Genomic DNA, 8,676 nt, shown 5'->3' with positions numbered 1-8,676 from the left:
ACATGATATACGCAACCCACATTCCCAAGAGGGAGCGGAAGCGTGCACTAAGGGACGTCTATGCGATGGAGCCCTTCGCCCCAAAGTTCAACCCATGGTCTGCTTGCCCTATCACCTTTGATCGCAGGGATCACCCCACTAGTATTTGTCATGGCGGATCCGCCGCACTGGTCCTAGACCCCATCATCGACGGATTTCATCTCACACGAGTCCTTATGGATGGCGGCAGCAGCCTGAACCTGCTCTATCAGGATACAGTGCGAAAAATGGGTATCGATCCCTTGAGGATCAAACCCACCAAAACCACCTTTAAGGGCGTCATCCCAGGTGTAGAGGCCCATTGCACGGGCTCAATCACACTGGAAGTAGTCTTTGGATCACCGGACAACTTCCGAAGTGAGGAGTTAATCTTCGACATTGTACCGTTTTGCAGTGGCTATCATGCGCTGCTCGGGCGAACTGCATTTGCAAAATTCAATGCAGTACCGCACTACACATACCTCAAGCTCAAGATGCCAGGACCTCGGGGGGTCATAAAAGTGAATGGAAACACAGAACGCTCACTCCGCACGGAAGAGCACACTGCGGCCCTCGCAGCAGAAGCGCAAAGCAGCCTTTCAAGGCAAACCACTAATTCGGCGATACAGCCCCCGAACACCTTCAAGCGTGTTCGGAGTAAACTGCAACAGGATCGCCTGGCACGTTCAGAGCTCGCCTAGCAATTCGTCCCCCGTCCCAGTCCTAGTCAAGCGACGGAATCCGTGCCGCGCGTACATAATTACGCACTAAAAATACCATGGACATAGGTGGTGGCACGATCAGGGCACGTCCCGCAATGCGGCTTAACCGCCCTAGGGGTTGTATATCTTTCTCATTTATTTTATCTTTCAGGGCCTAACTCTCTGGAAGCCCTTTCCGGCAGTAAGATTGTCGGACACATTCTAGAAGCAACAACCAAGGTGGCAAGAAGCTAAGATGAACACGGGAACCCCCAGGTGGTCTCTAATAATAATTGATATACCCGTTTTCACTATCTATGCGCAGCTTGCCCTGGGATAGGACATTTCGAATTGTCCTACTTTCTTCTTATTGCACTACTTGTACTAGTACGCTTCGACGTATTGTTTAAATAACAATGCATAGCATTAGTCTATTATTGCATTATTCATTCTTTTTTCCTTTATGTCCATTTGCGACAATCCGCACCCGTAAATTCGGGTATGGTCAGTATGCCAGGGGCTTTCGTTTACCCCATAATACGGCGCGAGAAGTCCGAACACTTTCGACAGTGCGGCACCCCGAAATTATAGCATTATATGCATCAGCTCCAAATCATGTCTTGGGTCAATAGTTGGGTTTGCCCGACTCCCATGCTTTGGTACCTTACGTTCCGCTATATCGGCTAAGGTAGCGGTGGGAGAACTACTGTGATTGTGTCCCGGTTCTTCCAAACGAGCACCTCAGTAGAGAAAGCCGAAAACTGATTGTCATGATAAGGCGAGAGACTGGTCGCTGTTTGAGAGGTCTCAAGTCCTTAAAGACTTTTTTCGCTTCGGGCGAGGAGTCGGCCTTGTCCGGCTTAGGCGTGTATAGCGCCCCAAATTCAGCCTTCCGAATACCAGGGGCTTCGCCAAAATTTAAAATTGTAGACTTCTATGGCTAAGTGAGAGTGATAAAGCATTATAGTCCAATTTCCTGGTTCGTTGCGCTGAACACCTACCTTGAAGGACCCAAAATTGGGGTAAAGAGTGCTCAGGTTTATCTCAAACACCCCAATACTAGCTACATGGGGGCAGAAACCGACGACTGGCCAACTCTCAGATTTTATAAATGGCCGCACAGAAGGTAGTATTTTAAATTAAAAAAGCGTCGCATGGCGCAAATGAACTCGTTTAATATTACAGGATCACATGAGCATGTTCATTCAAAAATTACATCCTTGGCACACTCATCCGCCACAAGGCGGGAACCCTTCAGGACACTCTCATAGTACATCTCGGGGTGGCGATGCTCCTTGCCCTCCGGCGGCCCCTCCTTCACCAGCTTCACGGCGTCCAACTTCGCCCAGTGCACCTTCAACCGGGCAAAAGCCCTGCGCGCACCCTCGATGCAGACGGACCGCTTTATGACTTCAAGCCGTGGGCAGGCTTCCACAAGCCGCCTCACCAGACTGAAGTAGCTGCCGGACAGGGGCTCGCCAGGCCACATCCGGACTATAAGGCCCCTCATGGCCTGTTCGGCCGCCTTGTGAAGCTTGACCAATTGCTTCAGCTGGTCGCTCAAAGGAATCGGGTGTTCGGTCCTAGTATACTGAGACCAGAACAACTTCTCCGTCGAGCATCCCTCCTCAGCCCGGTAAAACTCCGCGGCATCCAGTACACTGCGGGGAAGATCTGCAAACGCTCCTGGAGAGCTCCGAACTCGGGTAAGAAAAAGCAAAGTTTCCTTCACATGCTTGCTTTGCATAATGAATGCCTTACCCGCTGCTATTTTCTTCGCCGCCTCAATTTCCTGGAGGGCCTTGTGGGCTTCAGCCTTGGCGCTCCGGGCACTTTCAAGCGCCTGTGTGATCTCGGACTCTCGCATCTTAGAGTAAAGCTCCAAGGACTCGTGTTTTTTGGTGAGAGCCTCGAGCTCTTGCTGCACCTCGCCCACTCGGGCTTCTTGCTTCTCCCACTCGATGCGCTCCTTGGCCTCTTTGTCTTCGGCCTCGGACAACGCCTTCTTCAGGGTCGCCACCTCGGTCGTGGCCCCTGGCAAATTCATGATGATCCTATTATTTTGCAACCGAACTTCTTTTCCTAAGCGTAGACAAGGTATTGCTTACCTTTGCTCTCCTTGAGCTACCTCTTGGTTAGGCCAAGCTCGTTCTCGGACCGCTCCAGGTCCTGCCTCAGTGCAGAAACCTCCGCGGTACGTGCGGTAGCGGCCAGCAAGGAAGCCTGCACTTACACATAGACATATTCTTATTAGACTCCTGACTCATCATTTGATCCTCTATTCGGCCTTTCTTCTCGAACACCGAACAGAGCATCAGGGGCTACTATCTATGCGGTAACATTTTCTTATATATGTTTTGATTGCTTACCTCAAAGCCTATTAGGAGGCTGGCACAAGCTTCGTTCAGCCTGTTTTTAGCGGACTGAACCTTCTCGACCACCGCACTCATGCTAGTGCGGTGCTCTTCGTTGATGGAAGCGCTGCGAAGCGCTTCCAGCAAGTTGTCTGGTGCCTCTGGATGGACAGAGGACGCCAGCATGGGTGGTTGGCCCCCCTTAACGGGGGACCGCCTGCCGGAGTCTGGAACCATCGAAGGTTCCAGCGCAGTGTTCGGTTGGAGGCCGAACTCGGAGCCCATAGGAGCCCCACTCCCTTGGTACCCAGGGTCCGGGAAGTCGCCTCGAGACGCCCCCAGGACCACCTCCCCTTGGCTTGGTGCCTTTTGAGACAACATATCGGCGTTGTCCGTAGGGCGAGGAGTGGAGGCGGTCGAAAGAGAACCGTTGTTCATATCCGACGAGTCCAACGAACCGCTCGATGAAGTTACGTCGAGATGAGCTCGAGACGGACTGCATAATCATGTTCGGCATGAGAAGAAGAAGCGCAGTAAAACATACCATGAATTACTATGGTGTCCAGATACTTACGACTTTGCCAGGGGCTTGACCCTGGGTAGCCACTCGTCGCCGCTTTAGGCGGCCATCATGGAGCAGTCCGGAGGGAGGGTCTTGCCCTTCTTGGACCCTTCGGCCTCCCCGGTTGGGTCGGCCTTCCTTTTCTTGTCTCCCCCAGCTGGGGGGAGAACTTTCCTCTTCCTCCTCCTCGTTTTCGTGGGAGGAGGGCGCGTCGGAGTTATCGGACAATGAGTCCGATACAACCTTGCGCTGGAGACCCTTTCGGGTCCCCGCAGCCTTCTTCTTGGCCTTCTTCACCGGCACCTCGTAAGGTGCCAGAACCAGCATCTCCGGCAGGAGAGCATCTGCAGGATCTTCCAGCAGGGGGCGGGGCAATTGATCTGCTCCACTGTCTTCACCCAGTCCTGTTAAAGGCATGGAAGGCTTAGATCCCGCACATGATTAAACTAGGGAAAATAGATACCCTGTGAAACATAAAAACTTACCGGATTGGCGCGGCGCTTTGCGCTGAGTCCTCGGTCCTCGGTGAGGGAAGGAGGTACCTCGGCACCCTTAAACAGCACCCTCCAGACGTCCTCATGCGTCGTGCCATAGAGCTCTCGCAGCGTCTGGTGCTTGGCCGGGTCGAACTCCCACAAGTTGAATACCCGTTGTTGACACGGGAGAATCCGGCGGAAGAGCATGACCTGGACCACGTTGACGAGCTTAATTTTCTTGCTCATCATGTTCTTGATGCAGGTCTGGAGTCCGGTCAGATCTACCGAGGAACCCCAGGACAGGCCCTTCTCTTTCCAGGAGGTGAGCCGTGTGGGGATTCCGGATCGGAATTCGGGGGCCGCCACCCAGTTGGTGTCGCGCGGCTCAGTGATGTAGAACCACCCCGATTGCCACCCCTTTATGGTCTCCACATAGGAGCCTTCAAGCGAGGTGACATTAGGCATCTTGCCCACCATGGCGCCTCCGCACTCTGCTTGCTGTCCGACCACCACCTTCGGTTTGACATTGAAGGTCCTCAGCCACAGGCCGAAATGGGGCTTGATGCGGAGGAAGGCCTCGCACACGACGATAAACACCGAAATGTTGAGGATGAAATTGCAGGCCAAATCATGAAAATCCAGCCCGTAGTAGAACATGAGCCCACGGAAAAATGGGTGGAGGGGAAATCGCAGTCCACGGACAAAGTGGGTAAGAAAAACTACCCTCTCATGGGGTTCGGGCGTTGGGATGATCTGCCCCGCATCTGGCAGCCGGTGCGCGATATCCGCGGCCAGATATCCGGCTTCCCGTAACTTTTTGATGTTCTCCTCCGTGACGGAGGAGACCATCCACTTGCCTCCTGCTTTGGACATGCTTGGAGTGGTTTGAGAAGAAGAACGCGAGCTTGGGTGCTAGAGCTTGAGTGTGCGGGAATGGGTAAGAGTGAATCTTCGTCCCTTTATAAGGGCGGAGGAGGCGATGCGCCTCCCCACTTGCCTGGTAAAATCGCTTATTCCCCAAGCGCCGTAATTGATGGTGCGGTTGGGTTACCCTCGTCCGTATTGATGAAAATCCCGTAATGAGGGGAACACGATCTCTGCTTTGACAAGACGTGTCAAGAAAACCATCTCGCGATATGTGCGGTGCTGGTTGAGAAAAACGGTTCGAATAATGACCGGGTCATGGCGTGATGTCATGTTGTCAAAACGTGTCAATAGATTAGATTTGTGGAAATATTATTCTCTCTACGGTGGTATGTGGAACTTGTTTTGCAGAACCGGACACTATCCTTGTGTTCAAAATCTTCCTTGGAGTATTCGGAGGAGGAACCCGCCTTGCAATGCCGAAGACAATACTGCGTGCCGGACTCATCGTCATTGAAGCCTGGTTCAGGGGCTACTGAGGGAGTCCGGGATTAGGGGGTCTCCGGACAGCCGGACTATATCCTTTGGCCGGACTATTGGACTATGAAGGTACAAGATTGAAGACTTCGTCCCGTGTCCGGATGGGACTCTCCTTGGCGTGCAAGTCAAGCTAGGCAATACGGATATGTCGATCTCCTCCCTTGTAACCGGCTCTGTGTAACCCTAGCCCCCTCCGGTGTCTATATAAACCGAAGGGTTTAGTTCGTAGGACAACATACAATCATACCATAGGCTAGCTTCTAGGTTTTAGCCTCTACGATCTCGTGGTTGATCAACTCTTGTAATACTCATATCATCAAGACCAATCAAGCAGGACGTAGGGTATTACCTCCATCAAGAGGGCCCAGACATGGGTAAACATCGTGTCCCCTGCCTCCTGTTACCATCCGCCTTAGACGCACAGTTCGGCACCCCCTACCCGAGATCTGCCGGTTTTGACACCGACACCCACCCCGCCCGGCGTGCGATGGCTGAGAAAACAGGAGGGGGAAGAGATGCTTGTAGCATGGACTCCAAGAAAATTGGTGTCGGATGGGACTCATGTGGGTGGCGTGTGTCGTACTGCTAGACATGAATGCTAGTTATGGCCCATATAACCCCACTATATCGAGGTGCTGGTTATGGAGAACAAATTTCCTGGAGTCCGTGATCAGCCCTCCACTATCTCTCTTCTTAGCCAGCCAGCAGACGCGCGGAGCCCATCGTCTGTTTGCTCATGTGCGGTCCCACATGTCAGTGAAAATGCAAGAGGACCCACTGAACCTGCACATCTTTCACCTCGACGTGCTGGTGATGAAAAACAAATCCAATAAAGATCTTCGGTGGCCGCTTTTGGAGTTACTCAAGAGTAGTAAGATTCTATTTACAGTTTAACCCAAGATGCACATCACGTGGCTTCAACTACCACTTTATTTTCTTGCATGACACGACCTGGATGCTGGATGTCCCACGTGTCGTCAAAAGGAGGAAAAACTCGATCAAATCTTCGGTTGTGCTCTCGGATTAGATTAATTGTGCTAACTTAAAATTTTATTGTGTAGAATGGATGCAAGTTTTGGTATTGGGAAGAAGAGTACAATGATATATTGATAGAGCGCAATTTAGTAGATTTTCTAGCACTTTTAGTTAGCATAGAGGCTAGAGATGAGACTGGTGCACTTGTTGATAGAATAGAGGCTAGACACGTCTACTTTTTACACTCGAAGAAGAAAGAAGCACGCAAGATCGAGCCTCCGCAGATCAACAATAAATGCATCGAGAAGGCACTAATTCAAATTACAGGAGCAGTTATGGAAGTTGGATTTCTTCTAAAATGTATTCTTGTGGTTCTTGTTTTCTTTGGTCTTGCTTTTCTAGTCAAAATTTTGGCGATGTATTTCCATGTACCAAAAAAATCAATGATGAAAAAAAGATATGTGTTTGCAAAGAAAAATGTACGTGGTCGGGATGCGTCCGCTCGTTCGGCGCACGGCCACCACATCCAAGAAATGGCCCGGACACGACCCCATTGACCTACCCAAATGGACATAATCCGGGCAAAACGGAGGACCGTTTGGGGTCGTGTGTTGGAGTTGGCCTTACAAGTGGGACCGCGGTTGAGGAAACCGACTATCGGTAAACCTCCACCTCGCTCGCCGCGCGATGGCTGAGTTAGAGAAATGACGAGGTTGAAGAGATTGATGTAGCATGGACTCCAAGAAATATGGTGTCAGATGGAAGTCGTGTTGGTGGCATGTGCCGTACTCCTGGACGCGAATGCTGGTTCTGGCCCATGCCACCCTACTACTCCTACTACTTATAGTAGTAGTAGTAGTAGTAGTAGTAGTAGTAGTAGTAGTAGTAGTAGTAGTAGTAGTAGTAGTAGTAGTAGTAGTAGTAGTAGTAGTATCGAGGATTCGAGGTGCTGGTTACGTACAGCGAACACATTAACATAAGGCCCACCTCACACTGTGGCCAAATTTCTTGGAGTCTGTGCTAGGTTAAAAAGTGTTCTTTGTGAGGATGGGTGGCTGGTCTCAAGTTTAAAACTTGTTGTGTTACGTACGTAGACATAGAGATAGTGCAACATGTGAAGCTAGTACAAATAGTGTCCTATTGTTGATTGGCCTCATCCGATAACCTGTTGCAATGCACGTACAATTATGTATTCGGAAAATATATTTTTGCCTCGTCGCAGCACCCACTCAGAGAAGCGACTCGAAAGACATTCATAAATATAGTAAGTTTATCACAGGCATATCATTTTATTACATACAACAGGTCATCAACCCACAATGACAACGAGGATACATTATAAATACTAAAGTTTTCATCAAACAACAAATAACAAGCAATGAAATGAACTTCAACTCAACCAATCCTCGGCGTTGGAAATGCTTGCTTTGAACCACAAGCGATTCTCCGGGAAGAGCCAGCTACTATCAATCTCGAGACCAAAGCAGGACTGATCATCCAGGCTGAAGTTGCCTACTATATCACGACCAGGGTAGGGAACCACCGCAATGTCCGACGTATAGATACAGTTGCTTCTCATAAATGGTAGTAACATTGTGTCAACAGCAGTTGGATCGCCTTTCACCATCATTGGATAGTTTTGTCCAAGGAAGAGCGAGTTTTCTCCAAGACTATCAATATTGTACCAAGGAGAAGGTGTTGGCGCTAGCACACTAGTATCCATCCCGAATACCATGCAACGGGTGTTGGAATAGGCCCCGAGAGTGCGACCACGGGAGACAACACCTGCTCCCTCAATAGTAACATAAGCAGTGGGTTGTATACAAACAAGAAGGGGTGATCCATCGGAATTAGTTGCCAGCCGCAAGTGAGCATATGGGCCCTGCTCGTCCTCATGCTTGTAATCATCACCATCGTCATCTCCCCCTTGGTTATAAATTTTTTCAAGTATAGGTGGTGGAATGTTCACAGGACCTTGGAAACACAAGAAGAAGGTTAATTAGTAAAGGGAAACTTGCTAACCCGCATGCATGTGGATGAAACAATTATAATTACGGTGGAAGAGAAACGTATCGAAACTACGAGGATGCCATGCAAAAACAGTGCCATGAGTGGTGGCAGCAAACACAAAAGCCTCGTATTCAATTGCATCACAGTACTCATCCATGTACAAAAACTGATTTTTG

This window comes from Triticum urartu, chromosome 1 (assembly GCF_003073215.2).
Source record: "Triticum urartu cultivar G1812 chromosome 1, Tu2.1, whole genome shotgun sequence".
Classification (NCBI taxonomy): domain Eukaryota; kingdom Viridiplantae; phylum Streptophyta; class Magnoliopsida; order Poales; family Poaceae; genus Triticum; species Triticum urartu.
Note: the sequence above shows the minus strand (reverse complement) of the source record.